We start from the raw sequence: 26,100 nt of genomic DNA, 5'->3' as shown, positions 1-26,100 counted from the left end.
TTCTATTTACATTTAGTCTTCTTATAACTGTTTTTTCATGCTTTGTCTTGTGAACCTTTCTGTTTGATTTCTAATTCTTTACCTAGTGTAATGCTGCAGCAACCTTTTTCAGGTCATCATTAAGAATGAAGCACTAGTTTTATATGAAGGCAGTTTTGCTAGTGCTTGCCACTGCTGCTTTTGAATCTTGATACTTTTAATTATCAGCAGCAATGTTCTCATATTGAGCAGAGATCTTCCCTGAGTTCCACAGGGATGCTTGTAATCCTCTTGTTTGTACTAGGCCTACTTAATTTAGAAGGTTGCTGACCATACTAGTAATTATTTAACTTTCAGTGACACTTCTTCTGCATTTATTAACATTGACTTTTATCTGCCAGTGTATTACCTGTACGTCATGGCTGATTAGCTTCCAGTTGGTTATGTTTTTGGACTTATGTACTTGACTAACCTATATAACTATTAAATTTTCTACTTTCTTTCTCAGCTCATTAATTAGTGCCTTTAAATGTTGCTAACTTTATGGAACCTTGAAGCATTCTGCTGTTAACCTTTTGCTATGTTGAGGTTTGATTACTTATTCCTAGTTCAAACGTCCTGTTTCATAGCTAGGAATAAAATACTTAAAGGAAAATATAACTGAAATATTGAAAATATATCTGCAGTGTTGAAATCCTGGCTTTTACTCAACTGTTAGCACAAGGTCTATTCCTGACAGAAGTATTCTAAATTTAGCATCCCCAAATAAAATGTTTTAACTGCATGATTGTCATAAAAGCACTTTGACACCATCTTCCACTAATTCTGGCAAAGAATTTTTTCCCCTTTACAGTCTTTCTAGAGAGCTTAATCCATTATGTGGAATCAGCCCATCATAAAAATCAATGGAATTGATATACTTTTAGCTAATGTATTAAAGAGCTGGCTAACTGCTCTATTATTCACTTTTTGATTACTTAAATACAGTTTTGCAGTATGAAATATGAAGGTTCTTTAGGGGCATTTACTTTCGGCTAAATTGGAAGTTTGTGACTTTGAGCACTGCATAAATTATCTCATACACGTGCTGTTGTAGGAATTCCCAACTCATGGAGGCATTCTTGCCATTGGGTTCACATAAAGGTCTTTTTATAACCCAGAAAAGAGAATTAGCTTGAATTCTAAAGCCCTTCACTATGCATGTTACTGAGTGCTGGTTTGTAGTCAATTGCAGGAAAAGCGATTTTGTTTCCTCCTGTCTTTGACCAATGGAACTGAACAGTCAGCATGGAAAAAGGTGTGTTTAGCTCATAACCTCAGTTGTCACTGAAAGCAAATGTGTTTGGAGACTTGGTTAGTTGAGAAAAGGTACCCTTGGCAAGTTAGTCTTCCTAAACTGGCTTCTGATACCATTTGCCAACCTTGTTTTTGTGATCCAGAGCTTTATTTTCAATTATTAAAAACTGCCACAACATGCTTTTATTCTGTTGTTATTTTTTTCTTTCTCATTTCTTTAAACGGTAAACTGTAGTATGGAAATTGACTATGCATAGACTTCAAAAAAGAGTTTTTTTTCTTTTTCCCAAAGTATTTCATTTTGGCATTGGAGTGATCAGTTTCATTTTTTTTGGAATTAAAAAGTTATCCTCGAGAATGAGAACTTTGTAATGGTGCCTTTTCATTGGAATCAGTGTTTAATGACCACAGCAACTCTCATTGATGGTTTCAGATCTATTGTCAGACTACCTTTTAAGAGAAATATACAGGTAGGAATTTGAACACTACTTGTGTTGTGTGGCTGTTATGTGTAATCTGAGGGTCTTCGAGACATTTGTGTTCTCCTGTGAGGAGATCCTGCTAGAGAAGAGCAATGTAAAGCAGCATCAGTTTTCTGCTGTGGACATTCAGACTCTGGGACTGGCTCGTGTAAAGCTGCTGTGAAATTATTCTTAGTTAAGGAGGGAAGTGTTTTCATACCTTTTTTTTTTTCTTGCTGGTATCAACTTTTAGAAATGTTACTCTTTTAGAAAACTTATCCCAAAGATAATCCAGTTCAATGTTTTGCTGTCTAGCTGAAAGAACGTTAGCATCCTTTGGAGGCAGAATGTGTGAACTGCTCTTTTGTTCTTTAATTCTCATCTTGCTTTACAAGGCTTTGTCCTGTAAATTGCAAGCCAGTGTAATATTGTAAATTTTTTGGAACATTTTACTTTGTTTTCACTAGTACTAATATTGGTTAAACTTTGCAAGTGATAAAAATCTCTAGGAAAATCTCTAGGAATTATATTTTTTAATGGGGTTTCTTACTGTAGATGAACTCTTGGTGTTTTTTGTACAAATATTTCTTTGTAATGGCATGCAGCACTATTTTCATGTTGAGTTCCAATATAACTTCCTGTAACAGGGTTCTTGATGTGTAAATGAAGTCATACGACAAAATTTGTCATCCTGGTTATGTGGAACAATTGAGTCAGAATGATATTCAGCATCTAAGTTGCTTGTGAAAACTTGTTACAGGCAAGCGGGATGGTATGTCATGTTCCTTGATTTATTTATTTTTACAGTGCATTAGAATAGACTCCAGAATTTCAGCTGGTGCTTCCTATCAGCCACAGGAATGATGAAAATAACAGAGCGCATACGTATCTCTCAATAAGTAGTTTGACAGGAGGCAGGAATACTGGTCTGATTTTACAGGCACCACATCACAAAGGCCAACAGAACCTGAATAACTTGAATCCCAATCTGTTTACTTTTCCATAGCCGCAGGTAATTGTTATATTTTCTCTTTTTCATGCCTTTTAAACCTGCGCTGAGTATGCCAGCAGCGCTTTAGTGCAAATTGTGAATGATAACCAGAATTATGCTGACAATTAAAGGGAAAGTGATAATGCCAGGACTCTTCCAGGGAGAAGGAAATAAATTTTGGGGTTGGGATTTTGAGTTTGCTTTTTTTTTTTTAAGGGTTTGTTTGTTTATTTTGGGGTTTTTTATTTGTTTTTGTCTGTGAGGAACAAACCAGGAAAAGATGGTAATACTGGTAACAGGTTGGAATCAATTGTCAGTATGTATAGAGAGATTTGAAAATTCTTATTACATACCTGAATAGTGAAGCTGAATGAAAAATTGATCGAATGACTGTGTATGTCTATAAAGACAAAGAAGTATTTAGTATTGGTCTGAATTACAGAATACACTGAGTTGGAAAGGACCCACAAATATCTTAGAGTCCCACTCCTGTCCCTCCACAGGACCATCCCAAAGATTCACGCCATGTGCCTGAGAGCATTGTCCAAGCACTTCTAGAACCTTGTTGGGCTGGTTGACCACTCCTCTGGGGAGCCCAGGCAGTTCCAGTGCCTGACCACTGTGATAAGAACCTTTTCCTCTTGTCCAACCCATACCTCCCCAGACACAACTTCAGGCCACTCCCTCAGGTCCTGTCACTGTCACCATAGAGAACAGATTAATGCCTGCCCCTCCTCTTCCCCTCATGAGGAATTTGTAACCGTGATGAGGTCTCCCCTCAGTCTCCTCCAGGTTGAACAGACAGAGTGACTTCAGCCACTTCTCATTCAGCTTCCCTCACGGCCTTCACCATCTTTGTTTTCCTCCTTTGGACATAATCTAATAGTTCTATGTCTTTCTTGTATTGTAGTGCCCAAAACTGAACACAGTGTTCCAGGTGAGGCTGCCCAAGAGCAGGACAATCCCCTCCCTTGACCAGATGTCTCCTCAACAGTGTTCAAAAATGAGTTTAACTACCATGGCCAGGGTGAGCAAGGACTAAGGTCAAGCATAGAGCTGCCTCTCACCCCAACCTAAAGTGGGTAACAAGTAGATGTAATTTCATGAGACCAGTTCTTAACTTTGCTAGGTGATGCTTTTTTTAAAAACAGAGTAAACAAACCCCATGTATAATAGGCTTCCAAATTTTCTGATGGCCTAAATGCTTATAAGTTGTGGGCAAAAAATTAAGATTGATCAGAGTTGTCTTTTCAGTCTGTGACATTCATCAGTTTGATTACCACTATGAATAATTTAGCATTAAGAACAGCCCAGGCTCTTATGTGCATATCCTGTTCATTATGTTTCTTCGTTAAATACATTCAATTGAGAACATTCACTGATGGAGCACTTTTAAAGTATCTTTAAGGACTCATTTAGGTTAAAATTAAACTAATGGATTTATTTAATTTTCAGTTCATTACATACTCAGGGTAATTTGGATTGATACACTTTTCAAACACAGAAGCTGAAACCTAATTTTAGGTGCCAAACACAGCTTTAGCTACTGTTTCCAGACAATACTTCTGTTAGGAATTATTTCCCCTGATTGGAATATTAATTTGGATGTCCAGTCTGTGAATTTGCCATAAAGAAATGAAGTATTCTTTTTCACATAACTTGTTTTTTTTTTTTAGATGACTTTGTAGTTTTAAAGGCCACTGTCTATTGTGTCATGTGAATGATTCAAATATCTGCTATCTTATCTTTGAAAAACGGTTGAAGATGGCACACCAGAGCAGTCCCAAGCTGATACTTGAATAACAGCTCTACTTAGACTAGCAAAAAAAACCCCCACCCCTGTGGGGGTGTAACTTTGTTCACCCCTTTTCCAATATAATCTTGAAATTTTTTCTTCAGGGCTTGCTGATGAGAAGTTTTAGAAAGCTGGGTACTTAAATTAGTAATAATTTAGTATACTTGTTTTCTTTTCAAATTCTTAAGATAGTGTGGATATATACACATCATGCAACAAATTATTAAGCTTCTTATGGTGCAGCAGAGGTGCTATGCTTTAAATACATTTATTTGAAATACATATTTCAGGAAAAAAGAAAGTCATCCCTTAAGGCCCTCTATCTGCAAAGAATGGTTATAAAGTTGAATAACTTTTTCAGGCTGATGTTTCTAAATATTTGATTTTGAGATTTATTTTTGTGAACTGAAAGTCTCAGAAATGGCAGGAAAAATATGAAGTTGTTCAATAACTGTAGGGAGTAGGAAAGCACAGTACCTTCTCCGTGAGCCCTAATGCAGGTCAAAAATACACTCTTTGTACCTTCTTAGAGTCTTTGAAAGGCCTTTAAATTCTTACTGGGACTTGTTCCTTGCTCTAGTGCTGTGTGTGTATATGCAGGGTTACAGAAAAGGAAAATTGAGGAAGTTAAATATACATTTGCTTCAGACTTAGCTTTAATTATCTGTCCTCTTAGAAGAACAACCTGGCAACCTTTTGGAAATGTGGTCTGAGATAGCTGTGAGAAAACAACTCCGAGTTACTCAGTGGTCCCTTTCCTGCAACTTCTACGGTGGTTTGATTGCACACTGAAGTGAACAGGAAGAACAATGTGACATGAAGGATGCTCAGGAATTCTTCATTTTTTTCAAGTTCCCTGCTAAAACAGAACAGAGTGGGGCAGCTGCTGCTGTGTTAGATGGCATACTTATCAAAGATGTTTTAGTTGGTAGTTTTTTTGGGTTTTTTTCAGCATCAAATTGGTTTTATGTATGGTATCACAGGTTTTATGGACACTGGAATGAAATAATTTAAAACCGTATAGATCAACATCATTCTTAAAGACAGCTTAGGCTACACAGAGTTTCAGAACTAAATGGCTGATAATCTAGCCTTCAAAACAACTGATGTTATAAGGGCTTAAAATTATTCTTAGTATAGCTTTAGAAAAAACAGTGTTCATTATAGGTTTTTGTGTGCTCTAAAATTTGTATTTCGTGTTTCGCTGTGAATAGATTCATTGAATTGGGAACTGCATTAATATTTTATCAAGTCTAAAGTTGTGTGCTGGTAGTTAAAAGACTACTTGTATTTTAACTTTGTTGTTGTACAAAATGTTAAAGAAGAGAAAAGCATTGGTACTTTGCTGGACACGACTGTCCAGTGACACTAATGGACTCCTGCAGAAAATATTAAGCAATCCATCAATTCTTGCAAAAGTGCAGTTGGAAGATACTGAAATGTGGTGCATCAGAGCACCTGATGAAAATCTTAACTTGGATATTTGAAAGACGTGGTATGTGGTACAGCTTCTTTTTTTTGCCTTTTTTTGTTATTACAAATTCAAATGCTATTTTGTAATAGTCACATAATTCTGCTATGGTATCATGTCATCAAATGAAAAAGAGTGTTTAGAAACCATCAAGAATTCGAAGAATCTAGTGAGCAACCACAGCTAGTTAAAGCATTTTAAAGCAATTAATACATTATATATGCAGATTCAGCACAAAACTTTTTTTTCTCTAACAGACTATACTTGCTAGATTCTAGATCTAATTTTGTGCTGCAGTTCTAAATCATAAAATCTTTATACCTGCAGTAGTTAATTAAAAAAATTATGGAAACCAATGCCCACAGGAAACAAAGTAACCTCGTGCATCGAATTTGTTAAATCTTTAAAAAAAGAAATCCTATAAAAACTATTAAACCAACCCCCTTGTTACTAGACATTATTCATTTTCTTTCCTTTCCTCCTCATGTTTCTTTCTTTTAGTTGCTTTTGGATCTTGCAGAGCTGTCAAATCACATCTTTTATTCTGTCTTTCCATGTCCAGGAAAAACTAATCACTCTTCTGCAAGCAGTTAATGCTTGAAATCTGCTGTGTGCAAGAAACCAATTGACCCAATCTCAGCTGGGATCTGATTCATGAAAGTACAACAATATGTAATTTTCTTGCTTTGGATCATATCAAAGCTTTCTTATGCAGTTTTAGACTATTATGACTATTCATTCTTCCCCCCTAACTGTGCTTTCCCAAACACAGTAGGAGCTTCTAAGAGCTTGAAACAATGGTTTCTCTATATTTTGTGAGTATTATGTATATTTGAGAGGCATTTAAGGACTCCTTTTTTAACCACACTTTCCTCTGTATGGAAAACTTCATAAAACATCTTGCCTTCTGCCAGGAAAACAATGCCTTTTATTTGGTTTTTTGTATAGCATACCTCATGTTATTTGCAGTAGAGTTGAATAGCACTGAGTTGTGGTCACTAGTTTGCAGTAATCTGCTAGTTTGGATCATGAGCATTTTAAATAAAAGAATCCACAATGGAATGATTTTTAGGGTGAACAAACTTTCTTTATGACCACTTCTCTGCAGAAGAGTTAAATACCATGCACATCAGGCACTTACTTCCAAATCAAATATTTGACCTTGCAGTCTTCATAGCTGAATTTTCAACTCTGTGACTGCAAAGATATTTGAAACCAACTTTCTTACAACCAAGCCATCTTTTACTGCAGAGGCAAATGAAATTATGATTCACTGCCGCTTTCGTCAGCAGGGATGAGCTGTGTGGTATATTTCTATAGAGCAAACTCAAGAGGAATTTCTCATTATTCTAAGAGTCTGTTTGCTTCTTTATCTGTCACTTGTAAAATGCTGACTAATTGTTAGTTTAAAACAGTTTATTTCAATTATTATTGTAGCACATCACCTTCGGTTTCCATGATTTGTGATTTCTCTATTTCTTCCATTTGTCTGGGTATGTGATGAGTGGTTGTTTGAATAATTAATTTTATTCAGAAGAACATGGTAGTGATTCAAGAATGAGAGTGGAGAACTGTATCCAAAGGAACTCAAAATGATGGAGTAATTTCAGGGTTTTGATACATGGTTTCACTTTTCTTAGAGATCTGGCTGTCTGAAAGTGAAGCTCAGTGTTTTCCAGAAAATCATCACTTTTAGTGTAATTCAAGTATTTAAATTTTAAAAAAAAGGAAATTACCTCAAAGTCAGCTAACTGAGAATGTTCATTTTACTGTACTGGTGCTTGGAGAGTATCCAGAAAAGATGTAAGATCTTTTATTTTCCTTCACATGTCTTATTGACATAATTGAATTTACTAAAAATATTTCAATGTGGTTTGAATAGCTTAATGAGTTTCTTTATGTTTTAACAATTTATTAAACTGTTGCATAAAAGGTAAAAATTAGGATATGTCGCAGTAGAGACAAGGCTTTAAGAGCAAAAGGAAGACTGGTGTATTTGAAGTAGATTGAAGTCTAGTTATGGTCAGGCTTATTGAAGGCGAAATCATCACAATGGCTCAACTGGCAAACACTATGTTTAAAATTTCTATTTTCAAGTCTTAGGTTTTAAGAAAAGGAGTTTAGTTCTTTTGATGGTGGCTGGAACTGGAGAAGTTTAGCCAGTCTTACGCATACTTGTTGAAGAATTATCTTCCTTTTCCAGAAGGGATTTGTTTCAGATGGACGGGTAAAAAGCCAAAATAATTCGTAAAAGCTTGAATGTTTATGGAGGAACATAAATGAAAAGTCTCCAAGCTTATGAAGTCAACTGTGTGTAGACTAGGGAAATTTTAAAACACTTCTGTGTTACAACTCTGTATATGTCTGAAAATCTTTCTATCCACTGTAAATGAAGGTTTATGGAGGAATTACTGTTTTCTGTTCAGCTTCAAAAAGAAAGTTTAAGATGTATAAAATTTTTTTTATTTAAATTGCTATTTCAAGAGAGAGGAAAGTTAAGGATGAAATTTTAGTACACAAAAAGTGAATACACAAAACTTGAAAACTTTTGGTTTTGCCTGCAATATGTATGGATCAAGTGTCCAGACCTAAGCGATGGGAGGGGGAATTTCCCTGGGCGTGCCACCACTGGCTGGGATTCTGTTCCCTGCCCACAATTTGTCTGCCTGTTTTCTGATCGTATGTCAAGTGTGGTGACATTAATATGTGGTAATCCTTTTTGTAAAAGCTAATACTGTTTTTACTCAAAGATTGCCCCAGTTAGGCAACAAAAATAATTTTGGCTGGAGAGGAAGGGTTGCCTTTTCAAGGCAGTTTGATCTCCTGCTCTGTTCACCCTCAGCCCTCCCTCATTCTTAGCCTGTGCCCCCACCACCCTCCTGCTCCAGTTTGTAGATGGCTTTTAGTAATACCTGATGGGTGAAAATCCCCAAAATACTAAATTTACACAATTTTGGAGGAAATTGAAAAAAGGCAACTCAACAGTTATCTGTTGTTTTCTAGCCTGCCAGTTCAGCAGGGAGCCTTGCTTTTGACTGGCCAGTTGGGATACCCGAACCTTGGAACAAACCCTAGCATCTGATACCCATTGGCAATTTGGTAATTAAGAGGCATGGGGAAGATGTCTTGGTATTGTGAGGGGAATGGACATTTTGCAGGTGGAAGAATAAAGGAGAGCTTGTAAGGGGCAGCAGCAGCAGCAGCAAGGTGTTGAGGTTATTGTTTTCTGTGGGAGAAAAAACCCCAAAGTTCTGCTTTCCACAAGGCAGGATAAATTGTTTTGAGAAGATCTGTTTGCAGATAGACCACAATTTATTTCTAAACGTCAACATTCTGTCAGTCTTTTAAAATTTTTTTTCAGTATTCTGTGGCTGGTACTGCAGCTGGTCCTTTTAAATTATAAAAAACTATCCAGCTGCTGCTACAGGGCAGTTAATTAGAAGAGCATACTGGTAAAAGTTAAACTGCTCTACTTATATTAATGAATGGTTGATCATATTTCTTCTCCCTGAAATAAAATTTCCACAGTTTGCTTAGGAACTGTTTGGTCTGAACTTATGGAAAGAATTATTTTTGTATCTTTTATTCTTAATGGGAATAGTTGAAAGCTGCTTGTAGAAGAGACAATTAGCTGATAAAGTGACTATTTTGGAAGTATGACATCTCGTGTTCCTCTGTTGGAAAACAAAGAGGAGCACAGGAGAGCAGACTATAGACTAGATGAGAAGATTAATGTATTGTTCATACATATAAAGTATGTAAGCTGATGTAATTAAGGAGACTGATAACCTAGGTTATTTGCTTTCTGAATTGCATGAGAAAAAGGAAGGAAAGAATCTTACCTTACTGTATTTGTGTTAATATTTCCTGCACTAAAATTAAATTGGGTACCTTACTCTTATTGGGAAAACTGAGATTTCTTTCTTAACTGTGACAGCTACTTGCACAGAAAAGTGGTATGAGAACATTAATAAGACAACTTTCTGAAGTTCAAAAATTTAGTAAAGGAACTTGCAAGTTCAGTTGTTGGATGTTTAGTTATGACCTTGTTTCTTTGGTGGACATGTTTTCTACAGTGTAGTGCCATAGCAACAATTAAGAAAGACTTCTTATATTGCAAATAAGGATATAAGCAATATTCTTGACTTTTCTGAATTAATGCTAGGAGCTCATATGATTTTAAAGACTTGACTGTTACTAAAGTGAAATTTTAGTGTAAGAATGGACATATTTTTAACATTGCTGTCACCTATACTTTCATTGCAGTTTTTACATGAATTATCTGCTTTTTGTACACGTAATATATAATAACTTCCTTGGCACAAACCAGTGTAATCATGAAAGGAGTTGGTTACTTCAAGCCTTGAAATTACTAAATACTAAGAAAAAGTATAGGTTGTCTTAAGGTGCATTGCAACTACTTTTTGATCTTTTTGGTAATGGTATCTGAATTAAATGTTTATCTTGGTCTTTCTAACAGGGATTACTCTGCATGTTACCAAAAAAATTCCAGATTGCATGTAATATAAAACATTGTGCTGCACTCAAATTTCCTGCCGTTCTGGTGATGTTCATGGGTCACTGACATCCTTTTCAAAGCATTATAATTAAATCACTGGGTCACAATATTGAAAAACTGTACTGGAATTATTTCAATAAGTATGTACCTTGTAAATGGTTAAAGGCTAGGCCTCTGCTTAAAAAAAAAAAAAAACCAAAAAAAACCAAACCAAAAAAGATCTGATAATGAGACATTGCTTTGTGGAGAACTGTCACAAAAGTAGATTGTCTCAAAGAGAAAATATTTGAGATTGAGGAGAATTGGGATTGGATGGCATGAGTGATGCTACCAAGCATATTTTAGCAGATAAAAGTAGTTTGCATTGTGTCAGAATTAGAGGCTTTGACAGCTGTTCATCAGGAGCTCAAAATAAAGGCAGATAGGTATGGGCAACATAAAACCTGTAGGAAAAGGGAACAGAAAAGTTGGCAATAAATGTGTTGCTCCAGAAGACAAAAAAGTATTTCAATGGCTAACTAATTCTTTACTATTTCTTCTGTCAAATAGTGACGTTACAGAGGTATAAGAAGGTAATTAGTAAAAGAGATGGCAAATCCAGAACTGTGAAGGGAATGTGGAAGTGTTGACTGGGGACAATTTACCTATTGACTGGTAAAATTTCTGACTAGCATGGTTTGCCTGTCCAGCCAATTTTACATAGGGAAAAAAACAGTTTGACCTTCTTTCTGCCCCTCTGGACTCTGACAAGAGCAAAATTTACTCTTGACATAGGATTTAGTTTCCAGAAAAATACCTGTGGGAATCTTTGCAAGGTCTGGGATGGGTTTATATGTCCCAGTAAAATATAGAGTAGTCACATTCTCTGCTTTCATTTACAGCATGGAGCACACCAGTATACATATACAACCAATATACAATTATTCCAACACACATATAGTCCTGGGGTGTGTTGGAATAATTGTTGGGGAGGTGGGAAAGACAGTATATATATTTAGATAAGACATGACGTCTCTTGAGCAAAAAGTTACATGGTATTCCAAACCGTGGACCATCTATAAGAAGTTAGATGTACATGTTCTTTAAATACTTGTAATTTTCTTTAGCATTCGTGTGCTGAAGATAACATTGAACTGGAAGTCTTTTACAAACTTTTTTGCCATATTCATTCTTGATGAATTAGCAGAATGTCGTTATGGTTTAGAAATTCAAATTTAATTTTCCATTCTGTATGTAATTTTCCCATTAATGTGGAAGATTGATAAGGCTTTTGCTGAAAGGATTGTATTTAAGTCATCATATTTTTATTTAGAGTTTATTTAGAACTTGCTTTCTGGAAGTGTGCAACGCTTTTTGGTACAAATCTAAGAGCAATGCTGACAAATCATTGGTTTGAGCATTCTTGGTCTGTAGAACACTTCAGCTTGAAAAGCAAATACCCATTCTCAGCATTTACTGTTCTTTTGAAGCTGATGAAACCCTTGAACTACTACTTATAAGTTGATTCTTAATTTTATATCAATGTATTGTGAAGCTAAATGTTCATTTATCATCATGGAAGCCCAGCTCAGTTACTTTGACAAATGGGTCTGCTGTTTTGGTGGGAGCCTCACAGGGAGGAATTTGCAAGCCTGAGGTTTTCAGTTGCAGAGGAAGGTTTTAGAAATGCTGTTTCAGCTGACACTGCTTTCTCGAGTTTAGTTACTAGTGATGATTTGAATTTGAATCTTTAAATAGCATAGTAGATTTCATAACCTATACAAAAAGTTAGTTGATACATTCCACCTGAGCCAATGTTGAGGAGTCATTTGCAAAGCATATAACTTTGTCAAACAGTTGAGCTGAGGGCTGAATGAGTTGGGAGGCTTTGTTTTGGTCTGTCATGAGGTTGGCAGAAGTATTGAGAGCTCCCTGCTTGCTTTGCTGCATGCTAAGTTAAACATTTTGGGATAAGTTGTTTAAAACATTATAGTGCTTCTAAATTTTTTTCCCATGTGTCCAAAGGGGTTCAGTGTTGAATGAACAAAAGTAATACAATAATTTTTAAAATTGCTTTTCATTTAATTGTATTTTTTAAAGGTGCCTTCTTTCACTTTTGATGCATGCTGAAATGTCCTATAGCATAGCAGACCCACTCATAAAAAGTTCTGATTTTATTCTTCTGTAAGTCATAGTTCTCAATATCCTGACTCTCCTTCAGCATAGTGGGAGCCTAGCTTGCTTGTTGCACTATTTTATCTTAAGTAATTTTGGTTTTAGGGGCTGATTAGAAGCTTCAACATTCTGCTTGTTTTCATATTGCTGCCTAGATTCTGATGTATGCTAGGATGAGCCTCTATATATAAGATGGCTGTTTCATCTCTTTCTGGAATATCCAAGCAAGAGTTATTCCTCAGCCCTGAATCAGTCAGATGTTAAGGGAAGCAGCTCATGTCTTTCCACTTATTGAAAATGCTAAATGGTCAAATTCATATCTGAATAGCTGGTGGAGATATCCAGTAATGAAAGTTTCTCATTCCCTGAAGCATTTTGCCAAATAATAGATTAATAATCCTTTCCTCATGATGTTATGATGCAATTAACAATGTTTGTGGCCCAGCTGCTAAGGAGCTGGTAAAATTGAGGTGGAAAACTGATAAAGAGTAACTGAAAAACACTACAGAATTGGACAAAATAGAAGATATAATTACCACATAATAGGCATGTTGAGATTTAGTGTAAGAACATGACAACTCTCAAAATTTAAAAATTATGTCGTTAGCTTCATGTGTTTGCCCCTGCTGCTGAAATAAAGTCTTTTCCTGGACATTCTTTCCCTTCCTTAGGCAAGTATTGTGAAATAGTTTGCAAAAAATTCTCGATTGCAGTTTATTTCTGTGCTGAATTAGCTCTGAATCTGTGACTGGGATGTTGTCAGAATGTGGAGATAGAGCAAATGCTTAGGGACTAGGGATGTTGTTATGCAGTCCTTGAGCTGCAGTGCTGATTTTCAGCATTCTTGATTTTTTTTTTTTTTCCCCACTTATTTTAAGAATGATGTGTATGTAAACTGCATACCTTGCTTCCTGAATACCGAAGTATATTTTGGGTTTGTGCTTGTAAAAAGAAAGATGCTGCAAACAGCTGACTGACTCAGCAATTAGTAAATCAAATGAAATGGGATATTTCTAGGAAGAAACCTGAAGGTTTGCAGCATGATTTGGGAAACTGTGGGCTGGATTGCTGCATTGCCAAAGGCTGCATTAGAACAGCAGTGCTTTTTTAAGAAAAGCTAATTCATTGGGTTATTGTCGCAGTTTCCTCATCCTTGTTTTGACAGTGTTAATGGCTCTCAGAATTCTGTTTCAACTACCTGAATGTAGTTACTGACTACAAAAAAGGGACAAGAAAAAAATTGGGATCTGTATTACTAACTGAATCCATTGTTTTGGAAACTTGATAGCGTAATGCTTCCTGTGTTCCTTCATGGTAAACAAAACTTCCCGAATTAGGGACCATTATCTCACCTGAAGCCAGAAAAGGTTTGCCTTCTTCATTTTCCTTAGAAGAATGGAGTATTTTGTTGCTGCTGTTGTTTAAAGTGATCTTGCTACTCTTGCAAGTGAGAAATGATAGTCATTTGTCAGCTCAGCCAAATTTCAGATACTGTTGCAAGCAGCAGAGCTTTGCCTGGAGGCAGATGCATGTATCCGAAGCTAGAATTTCTGTGGGAGGGTTAGTATTTGTGCATGAAGACATATGTTCAGCCAAGCAGCTTGTTGGTTTGGGTATGTTTTCTCCTGTTGACACTGACAGACAGTCTTACTGAAAAGCTTTAAATCTGGCAGAAGGCAGAAAACCATTCCCTCTTCACTATTTATTTCCCTCACCACAAAATTTTGTTTTTAAATAGAACATTAATATTTTCAAAGTACTGAGTCTCTAGGCCAGACTTTTTTTTTTTTTTTTTTTTCCTCCCAGAGGAGGTTGTCTCTATTACCTCTGTGCCCTCGGGTAACTTTTTCTAAAGGTTTACTTTTATGTGCTGTAAACTTATCTGTTCCCTGAGTTAAAGTCCTCCTTATAAGCAATGTGTTGTTTTGTACTTTGGAGTTATGATATGCTTGTTCACCTCTTAAACAGCTGTCTCTAAGATTTCCATTACATACTGGGGGCTAATATTGTAATATGTGATGATATAAGACAGTAAAAGCTTGTGGACAAGAATACAATTTTCTCATTTTCCTCTTTGATTAACAAGTGCTAATTACATAGTGCAAGAAACTACTTCCTGTTAGATTTGTGAGGGTTTTTTTATAGTTTCTTTTGGTTCCTAAGTTGGTAAATATATAAACAGCCTTTTTTAGCTTGTATACAACCACAAATGATTTAATTTAGAACTCCAATATTTATATTTCTTTTGCAATGAAGCTATAGAGCTGAATAGACAGTGGACTGTCTCATGCCACAGTGCTGCAAGAAATGATTTCTCAGTGTCCAAAGAGACATAATTAGATGTGTGGAGCAGAGACATAATTAGATGTGTGGAGCAGTGGTTTTACTTTGGGGATTTTCTACCACTTAGCACTTTGTTTATTATCTTTGTGAGAAAATATTAATATCATTGATGCCCTTTGTAAATGTTGGGAAGCATTGTGTAAATGTGACATTTGCTTTTGCAAATTTACTGGTTGATTTATTTCAAGTACTGCCTCTTGTGAATGGCAAGTCTTAGGATCTTGCTTAGTTACCTCCCCCTCCCACTTTTCTCACTCTAAGTAATGTGCTATCATTCCTGCCATAATACTCTGTGTGTGTGAACTCAAAAAAATCTATGCCTTTGATTAGAAGTAGAGCAATTCAGTTTTCTTTCTCTGCATATAGGATAGAGTTGCTGTAAGTTTATTATTCTGCAGTTTTTAACACTTGAAAATTGATTTCTTGGCCCATAGAAGGCAGAGGTTGTGGTCTTTTCAGTACCATTAAGACTGTATTTTGAATGTCTGTAGCTTTGGATCCCTCTGATCATCTCTGAGGTAATGGGAAATATTTGTACTTATTTCACTCTGTAGTTTCATTAGTAATTATCAGTGGAAATTAAATGAGTATGGGAATAACTCATATACTTTTTTTTTCCCCTAAACCCTGTTCTCCCATGTCATCCGCACCTGTAAATTTTACTACTGTCTGGGTGTTTGCATCAGATCAGAGAAAGAGAGGTAACAGATTATTCATTTGAATATTAAGCCTAGAATAAAGCAGGCATCTCTCCTGGAGCCCTCTGCGTGCTGTTGAAAAAAATGTTGATCACAGGGCATGCAATTTTACAGAATGTAAAATTTATGAGGGCAGCTGTCATTGATTTTAATGTAGTTATGTATTTAGCTATTTTGCATTCATTATTAAATAGGATGTTTTTACTCAGTAGGTCTAGAAACATTTAGTCTTTTCTCAGGAGTTGGGGAAGAGTAGAAAATGTTAAAGCCCCATGTTTCTCAGCTGAAGGGGCCCTCGTTACTATTGTGTACACTTTTTCTAGCAAAGAGCAGTATTTTGAAAATGGAAACTTGAGCTGCATTTATAAGAACTAAGTGAAGCAATTCTCATTGTGTACATGGCTATGCACACACATCTGTGTAGCTGGGGTTACTGCTGGTTTGTACCCTGGAGGGGCTGGTGATGCTGCCTGGTTGCTGCTGCCTACTCAGGTATTTTGAGGAAGATGACCTGATCAGTTAGAGTGGGTGATAACCATCTGATGTCTCCTGAGCTTCTTGTGACTTGTGGTGAAGAGTTGCAAGCGAGGTCCACAGTCAGTGCTCTTTACACAGGAAATGTGTTGGCTGCAGTGTCAGGGATGTGCATCTGCTGCTGGTCCTACCTGAGCTCTTCCCAGCAAGGGGTGAGCGGACAAGACTGCAGTTGAAATTGTATAGAAAAGTGGAATTTCTGGAGCAAAGTACAGCTCAGTCTTTATGTTTTCATAGCCTATTGCAATGGAAACATTACTGGAAAACTACGCTACCCACTCTTTATAAACAAACAATGCAAACAAAAAACTTTTGTTGACACAAACATTAATTTTTTTTTGGCTTCTGTATTCCTTCATAGTGAATGTTTTGTCAGTTGAAGGAGCTGAGAGGTGTCTAATGCATTTTTCACTGTGGTTCACATCCTCCATACACACCAGTGCTGGTTGCTTTGCATACTTGTGAAAACAATGAGGGTAGTGTTTCCTGGTGGCTGAAGAGAAGGTGCAGAGGGTGTCTGCCAGCTCGCAGCAGTCAACACACAACTCTTTGTTGATAGTCCCACTGGAGGCAAACATGTCTGGATTGATGCTCTGTGCTCCTACTTAAAGCTGATGTAAGTTAATGCTGTCAAAATAAACTGGTTTTGCTGATTGCCTTACTAATGTTTTTGAATCATGATACTTAAGAAAGATTTCTATCATCTTTACAAACCTGCAGCGCTTCTCATGATTTTTGAATAATTTGGGGTTTTGTCTTTCTGGAGAGCAGTTGTGAGGTTATGAAAGATAGCTTTCTCTCTCTCTCTTTTTCTCTCTGTTTTTTTTTTTTTTTTTTGCAGGGGGGTGAGTTGAACAATTCTGTGGAGGTAGTTTTGAAAAAGCTATTTCTTACAGTCCAAAGTGATTTAGTAATGATGTTGAATATGACAGTAGACACTTCACTGGTGAGAGCAGTAGACTGTCTTGTATCTTTGGTTTTTTTCTGGTGCTTTCCAGCAGTATAGTGCTCTCAAGCAACATGAAAATGTGCTTTTCAGCAGTCTTGATTTGGGGGTACAGGTTGGGGTGCATTTTACAGTTGACTTATAAAAATCATACTTTAAAATACCTCTGTGGGTCCTATTGCTCTTGGTGCCTTTCTTCAGCACAAGCCAACTGCTTGTGTTGGCTTGTGCTGCTTTGAGTCCCTGTCCCCAGGGCAGCAGGAAGCCTGTGAGAGGAAGGTGCTGCTGCATGGCTGTGTGTGCCAGAATCATTGCTGGGTTGGTGAACAACCTGTTAGTGAAGGCCAAGAAAAGCAATGACATGCACTTTAGATGTCAGTCTGATCAAAGCAACTGTTACCTTGACAGTTTTTTCCTGAGTTTTGGCGAGATAATATGATAGCAGTGTGTACTTAACAGCTGTTAAACATAATACCTGTCTTTATGGTTTTGCTGTTTCTATTATAAATGATGCCTATGAATCTTTTTTTTTTTTTTTTAGAGACAAAGTGCATGCAGGAAAAAAAAATCTTTGTATTGTCTCCCTTAAGAAAAATTTACTCAAATGTTTTTTTTTTTCCCCTTGCTGTCTTTCTGTATAAGATAGTCATGGAGACTTATGAAACAAAACTGTGGTTGTTTTTTTGTGCACTCTGGGTTTTTTATGTATTTTTGGTTACTTCAGGAATAACAGGAAGACAATGTGGTTTTCTTAGTGTTACAAATATGTTTTCTTCAGCATTTAATGGCACCCTAATAATGTAATACTTTTCTGTTTAGTCTCTTGCACTGATTTTTCTGACCTTGTGCAGGGTCGTACCACTGTAATGAGTTAGTAGAAAAAAAAGTTGCAATGGAATTGGCTCCATATTTTATGACATGTGCATGATTTCATATGTGTGGGAAGGTTTTGCATTGAATACAAAAGAAATTGACTGCACAGATGAGAAAGGTGGCTAAAAAATCATACAGTCAATCTGTATTATATTTAGGAAGAGGTGAAAGTGGTAAGTGGAGTGTGACAAGTAGGGATAGCTTTTTCATTGGGCATAGATAGCTCTGCATGTTTGTTGCTGTTTTAAACATTAAAAGTATCAGAAGAAAGTTCTCTGCATAATAGGAATGCAAATATAGAGACTATTCAGTTTAGCCACTTGCTTGAATATGAGACAGTTGTATTTTGCACTCTACAAGCATTGTGGCTGTGAATCTGGTCAGCATTGACTTGCTAAAATTTGATTAGGTTTAAATAAGTTTCAAATAAACCTTTCTTCATTTTTTAATGATGTCCTGGTCTTGGTTGTGATAGAATTAATTTTCTTCTTAGTAGATGGTACAGAGTTGTTTTGGATTCAGTATGAGAATTATGTTGATAACACACTGATGTTTTAGTGTTGCTAAATAGAATTTACTCCAAGGCAAGGAATTTTTAGTGCCTCATGCTCTTGATGGTGTGGGGGGGTGTGCAAAAAGCTGGGAGAGAGTATGCTGGTTCAGCTGACCCAAACTGGCCAAAGGGATATTCCATACCAAAGAACATCACAACCTGTATATAAGCAGGAGGTGTGGAGATGGGGAATTGGCCTGGGATACAAATACAGGTAGGGTGGGGATTGGTTTTGTTAGGGATGAGAAGCTCAGCATGACCTAGCAATGTGCACTCCCAGTCCAGAAGGATGAGCATGCCCTGGGCTGCATCCAAAGCAGCTTAGGCAGCAGGGCAAGGGGGTGAGGGATTCTGCCCCTCTGCTCTGCTCTGGTGACACCCCACCTGCAGTGCAGTGTCCAGCTCTGGGCCTCCAGCAAAGAAACCATGTGCACCTGCTGGAGGGAGTCCAGCGGGGGGACACCGAGATGATCAGAGGGCTGGAGGATGTCTCCTGTGCAGACAGGCTGAGAGATTTGGGGCTGTTCTGCCTGGAGAAGAGAGGGCTCCAGGGACCTTAGACATTCCAGTACGTAAAGGTAGCTAAAAGAGAGCTGAGGAGGGACTTTTTACAAGGGCAGATAATTATAGGACAATGGGTAATGGCTTTAAACCGAAAGAGGGTAGCTACAGATTAGATATAAAAAGAACTTTACTATGGGGTGGTGAGGCATGAGAACAGGTTGCCCAGAAATGTTATGGATGCCTAGTCCCTGGAAGTATTCAAGGGCAGACTGGGTGGAGCTTCAGCAACCTGTTCTGGTCGAAGATGGTGGGGGGTTGGAACTGGATGGTCTTTAAGGATCCTTCCAATCCAAACCATTCTATGGTTCTGTGCTGATCAGAAATGCAGAATCAAGGCAATGTAATATCCTGTCTAACAGGAAGCTTGTGGACTGGAGAAAGCCACATGTGATACTGCTACAGAGCAAACTAAGGAAATACGACCTAGATAAAAAAAGCTATTTTAGGATGTGTGTAAACTCATTAGGTTAACAGTAGCCAGAGGTTTTTCAGTAGTTCTCTTTCAGCAAGGAAAGCATATTGTATGGGATTTTGTAAAATTGCCTCAGCTAACTCTTCTTTTTCATACTGGCTAATTGGCATATGGTTATGAAATCTAAAGACATATTTGGGAATAAATGCAGTTACACAGAGGTGCGATGGCAATTCAGAAAAATCTAAAATGTTGGAAAGGTGGTCTGGGAGAATAGGATTTGATTTAGAAGAATAAGTTGAATGCTTTATATTTAGATCAAAATAAAATATGGAGAACATCTGTCAAGTTTCTCCTGCCACCCCATTCCTCACCATGGATTATAAAATGGGAGCCGACACTGCAGTATGGTTGACAAAGAAGAGGTGTGTCTATGTATTGGCATGACTAATTGGTGGTATAATCTGGAAGATGTGAAGTTGAACCTTTTGGTTTGTTCTGTATTGTGAAATTCAAGAGCTGTATCTGTTTTGGGCATTGTACTTTAAGAAAGATGTAGGCACACTTTATTTGCCTCAGGAATGTAATGACTGATGATTTAGAAAACGTGCTATGTGCAGAAGGAATGATTGAATTGGCATTTTTGCAACCCAAAGAAAAGAGCAAGGGAAATAATAAGCTTTTAAGTGTGTGGAAACTCAATACACATAAGTGAATATCTGCCCTTGGTAGCTGTGCCTTGCTTACTAATGGTAACATGGGCCATTCCCTGTGTGTCCTCCTCTCAGTTTGGCTTTTGGTCTTGGCAAAATCACTACAGTAAGGATCTTCATCTAACCAGATAGATGTAGAGAGAAATACTTCAGTTTAAACTTTAGAGCAGATAGAAGAAAATTTGCTCCCAGACCTGCCAGCCACTTGGCCAGTAACAGACCTGTTTCCCCATGGGTAAAAATGGATCCTGTTCTCCACCCACCTCTGTAAGGCACCTGAGTTTCAGCAAAGAAGAGCACTAGATGAAAGGCCAATTTAACATAACCCACACTCATATTTTTGTGTGTGTGTATTGCATGTTACAGTGCAGTGTGTGGAGCCTAGTCAGATACGTAATGGAAATCTGTTTAACCTCTTGAAGGCAACAGCTATTTGGCTTTGATAAGGAGGTTGGGTCACTTCAGCATGATATCATGATCTCCTATATTAACATGTTCAGAAAAGAAACAATGTGATTTATGTTAGGTTTCCTGCTGAATATGTCTTGGGTCATATTTTTCTGGCCCTTTGAAACTTTCCTATTTTTTCAGATTTGATAAAAATTGGTATCATTTCAAGGAGCTCTTTAGCCAATTCTATTAATAATCAGACTTTTAGCCAAGACATTTTCCCCTTCTACTTTGGTATGCAAAAAAGGGGAAACTGCCAAGTATTACAAACTAATTTTATCTACTTCAGTTTTGGGGTAATAATTAATAATTAGGTGGCTGACAAACACCTTTTCTATCACTGCTAATCTTAGCCTTCCTTACCATATGCTTTCTCCATACTGTTGTGTTACCATAGTATCAGCAAAAGTTTTTTACCTGGACAGATACCTAGAGGTAACAGTTTAAACAGGCTAAGCAAGAAATTTGACTAGCTTAGTAGGTTCATATATAATATGGCATGTGGAAGATACAAGCTTGAATAATATACGGCAAATATTACCTAAGTGTAGACAAATTTCAATTGCATTAAAAATTGAACAAATCTCTCTTGAATGTTAATGCACATTCTTTAGTTTTCAGCTATTTAGAATTTTCTTCAAATATTGCTGTGCTAACTGGGCAGAGACAGAAATTTGAAGGAATTCATTCAGTATTCTACAGTTTTAATGGGTAGGATTTGGAAAGCCTCAGGCATCATTTTTCAGGTGTCACTTTTTTTTTCTAGAAGTGAAAAGACGTTTCTTCTTAAGCGTCAAGTCTGTGTTACTGTAATAACACCTTTTTTTTCCAAAAGCTGTCATTATAAATGCTAATGTTTAACTTGTGGGCGAGAGATGAAAGAATGTAAAAACCCCTATGTCTTTAAACTGGAATATGTATAGGAAGATTTAATCCAAAAGACTGATCATCTGGGGAGCTGCTCATGTGAATGCGTGCTGTTTTTTGAGGAGGCTGTTTTCTTGCCTTATTGAGAACAATTCATAGTTTGTTGTGCTAAGTATTCATGATTGGATAGAGAACGACATATATAGAACTCAAAAATAGATAACAGCTTATTTGGGAGGACAGGCAGTCCTCCCACTTAAATCATATCATCTGGAAGGCTAAAAAATGTTGATGACTTGTTCCACCTCTCCACTCTTCCCTGCATATGTTGTTTTCCTCACAAGCACAGTTCACTGCCTCTTTTTAGAAACAGTCTTTGACTCCTTCTCCCTTGCATGGGATTTTAGAATTTAAAATCTTAAATGGGAAACTTTCCTCCTCTTGCACCTCAAGCTCTGCCAGAGCTGAGCTAGGAACTTATCTGAATTTCTGTTTTTCCTCTAGGACAGCCTTAAGACCTTTCTGGTGGAATACCTCTTTTGCTTCCACATTCATGTTGGAATGGCCTAGTCCAGTCTGCTGCTGTATGGTTCCTGCCACAGGTGCTCTACAGCAATGTGTCAGGATTTTGCCACCAGTGCTAGTGGACCATTCAGATGGCTGTAAACCTGCAGAAGAGGTGAGTACAAAATGTGTTCCAGGAATTTTTGATGCTTTGGTCAGGGCTGTCTGTCAGCTTTGGGTTTTTTCAGAGCAAATGCCTGCATGTGTGCTTTGTCACTGGGTCACACTGGGTGTCTGTGGCAAGGTTTTGCTAGTGACTTACTTTGAGGGATCTTCTCTGAGAAGCTGCTGGAAACTTCCCCTACTCCCAGAGGAACCAATGCCAGCCATCTCCCAGAGGGACCTGCCACTGGCAGGTCATCACTGACTGACATCACTGGCTGAGCCCATCACTTACAGTGGTACAGTCTCTGGGGTACTGTATAGGAAACTCATGCTAGACCAGTGTTTTCCTGAAGGACTGCATCCTATGGAAGGGAGCCATGCTGGAGCAGTTCATGAAGAACTCAGGTTGGAGAAGTTTGTCAAAGGTTTCTTCCTGTGGGAGCATGGGAGAAGTGTGAGTAATCTTCCCTCTGTGGAGGAAGGAGGCAGAGCCAGGATGTGATGAACTGACTTTAACCCTTATTCCCTGTTCTCCTGTGCTGTTATGGGGAGAAGAAAGTTGAGAAAACTAGGAGAGAAGTTGAGCCTGGGGAGATAGGAGAGGCATGAGGAAAGTTTTTTAAAGATTTAGCTTTATTTCTCATCCTACTCTGATTTGATTAGTAATAAACTGAACTGGTTTCCTCATCTTGAGTCTGTTTTGCCTGTGAAAGTGAGAGATTTCTCCCTGCCCTTATCTTGACTCACAAACCCTTTGTTATATTTTCTTTCCCTTGTCCAGCTGAGGAGGTATGGGACAGTGACTTTGTTGGGCACCTGGAATCCAGCCAGGGTCAATAGTCTGCATGCATATTTCCACATTTTACTGTTCCTTCAGCATCCTGTTGGACCGGTTCAGATGTCTGCAGCAATTAAACAAGTTTCCAAAAGAATCTCCTTAGATATTAGTGCAGACCTAATTAAACTGTTACTGTGGTTCTCTCTGAGTATTGGGAAACATAGTCTCCAAGTGGATAAAGGACCTCATTATTAATTTTCCTAAACTCACCTTTACCCTCTCAGTAGATCTTGAAAAGAGTTATTTAGTCCAGTGAACTGGAATTCAGATCTTTCCATCCAGATGACCTAAGAAAGCCTGAGTTTTATTACCTGTGTTTCTACAACAAACACAGTACTCTTCAAGCATCCTTGTCAGACAAAGGATGATGTATTAGACCACCACTGTGTAGTCATTGGCTGTGCAGTGAGATGTTTAACAACTGAGTATTCCTGAAGCCTCCTCTGTGTGTGCGTCTCCTACGCTTTTCTTAAGCTTGATTGAAGCAAGATGGAGAACCAAAGTTTAATGGGATGTACAGGCAAAGATGTGGTATGACAGGTCCATTTCCTTTGGCAGAAAAGTTTAACCACTGCCGTTGCATTTAGTGGGTTAAATGGTGTCCTGCACTTGGAATCATTGGTACTGACATTTTTTGCTAAATTTTTGTCCTGATTTCTTTTCTTTCCTGTAACCTATTAGCAGTTTTCATAGATTAGTTTTCACCGACTGAGTTCTAAAGGACTCTTTGGGTCCAATTCTGAAGTTCGGGTTCAGCATAGTAAAATTGAAAAAGTATGTTTCATGTTTGAGTGGGTCATTTTCTAGTCAGCTTCAAAAGATCTAACATGTAGTCTTAAATTCAGTCCTTCAAAGGTATAACTGGAACAAGTATCAGTTTAGAAGAGAGGAAAAATATATCCAAAATTACTTCCTAATACTCTTTAGTAGTAGAGGCTGATAAGAAAAAAAAAATCTAGGGTAAAAAAATAGAGAAAATTTTTTTCTTCTAGATTTACTTATTTTGGTCACTCAAGTGGTATCTTTACTGATTTTTTTTTCTTCATGGTAGCCCAGTCACCTCTTCTGTGGTTGTTGACTAACGCTGAGTTTGAGATCACAGATTTGAGGAGAAATAACTTCTTTTGGGGGGAATATCCGATTGGTCTGAGTCTGCACTGAGAGTCTGATGTGGCTCAATAAACACAGTTGTTCTTGGTTATTTTTCAGTTGTGTCAGTTCTCTGATTAAGTTTTTTCATTGATGTGTAGATTTTTGCTGGCAGAGTGGAAGGCTGGTATGCTGGAGTAGCAGCTACTTACACAGTAATAGTGTGCTGATAAATCTTTAACCATGGTCTGGCTTCTAAGGCATGTCTCCTCTCTCTCCTTGTAAAGATTCTAGAGCTTTCAGAGAAAGATTTCTGAAAATCTTTCAGAAAAGGTATTGAAGAGTAATTTTAAATGTTTTGGAGCACAGAATTTTAAAGATGTTTTAAAAAAAAATCTGCTCTCTGATTTAACTTAAATTTTAGCAGTGATTTTATTTCTCAAATTCCATGATTTTCAATTAATATGTAGTTGAATTTCCAAAACACTTCCATCACATTCCTTTCTTTAATATTGTCTGACAGATTGACCTTTTTTATGGTGACCTGTTTGTCTCTTGGCTTCTAGTCAGGAATTAATTTTGTAGCTCAAGTTGCTACAAGCTTTATACCTTCAAAAATAATTTGGTGTCAAATTAAATACACTAGCTGTTTTTTCATGAAGTGCCTGACAGTTTCTGGGAAAAAAAAAAAAAAAAAAAAAAAGCAAAGCAATAGGCGCCAAAGTATTTGAAGAAATTTAAGTACTTTACTGAAGTCCGATGCATACCTGCCTTCCCGAATTGTTTTCTCTGTGCAACTGTGCAGAAAATTGTTATCATCACACTTATAGGTAACTGGGGAAACAAGTGAACTCTTCCACAAAATAATCTCTCTGCCTCAAATTGCATATCCCACTCTTTAGATTTCTCTGGACTGCTGTACAGCACAACAAATAAAAAATTCTAGATTTGATTTACTTTTTTACCTTACTGATTCATTTTCTATATCGTGATTTTATTTAAATTTGTCAAACTAGGATGAAAGTTGGGCCAGATGAAAAACATGTTTTGGAATCACTAACTTTAAGAGTATAGTCTTGAAATTTAATGCCTGAGAGAATCTGCCTATTTTTTTTCCAAGAAATATTTAAGAAACAAAAGGAAATATTCAAGAAATAAAATGCAGCAACATTTGAAAAGCATTTATTGCAGAATAATGAAAATGTAGCATTTTCTTTTGAAAATGACCTTGTTTAAATAATTTCCATGGCCTAAGTAAAAACTATTTTTTTTTAAATTTTATTGATTTTTGCTCTTCTAACATTTTCTCCCATGAATGAACTCAAAACATGATCAATTTGTTCTTTTTTTTTTTTTTTTTTTAAGGGCAGATTTTTGAAGCCATTAACAAAATAGGACTTTAATTTCTGTGGAACACACTTTATCTTTTCCATAGCGCTGCTTTTGACCAAGTGTAAACTTGAATGTAAAGTTTCTATTTATTTTTCAATGAAGTTGAAAGCTGGGAAGAAGTATGTGCATGATCAATTAAAATCTCTGTGATTTGGCCCATATTTATCCACTTTTACAGTTACTGATACATATTTATTGGATGGGTGGATACTGTGTGCCCCAAACTTTTTGAATCATATGGGCTGCTTTATATTTCTTAGGTGAGTTCTTCTGTCACTTTCTCCTCTTCTTTTACAGTGTTGAGTCCAGCAGTAGCAGATCATTTTCCATCCTGTGTCTATGTTACTTATAATCTTAATTGTTGTTGGTATGGTAGCAAACTAGGAGATGCAGGTGTAAGAGCTTGCAGGGACCTGACTTGGTCATAGCTGCTTCATGTCAGAGTTAGGGATAATTTGCTTGCTTGAACAGCAAAGGGGAAAAGGCACTGAAA

The 26,100-nt window shown here is 37.1% G+C and overlaps 1 protein-coding gene across 1 annotated transcript in view; it reads left to right on the top strand.

Moving 5' to 3' along the window:
- GALNT1 (polypeptide N-acetylgalactosaminyltransferase 1) overlaps window positions 1-26,100 on the top strand; it is an 86,259-nt gene that overhangs the window by 2,954 nt on the left and 57,205 nt on the right. The window contains exon 2 of the mRNA XM_030265767.4: window positions 22,129-22,298. The gene's annotated coding sequence lies outside the window, so the exon portion shown is untranslated. The remainder of the gene's footprint in view (window positions 1-22,128; window positions 22,299-26,100) is intronic.

Source organism: Taeniopygia guttata, chromosome 2 (genome assembly GCF_048771995.1).
Source record: "Taeniopygia guttata chromosome 2, bTaeGut7.mat, whole genome shotgun sequence".
Classification (NCBI taxonomy): domain Eukaryota; kingdom Metazoa; phylum Chordata; class Aves; order Passeriformes; family Estrildidae; genus Taeniopygia; species Taeniopygia guttata.
The sequence above is the reverse complement of the archived record's forward strand: the minus strand, read 5'-3'. Positions and strand labels throughout refer to the sequence as shown.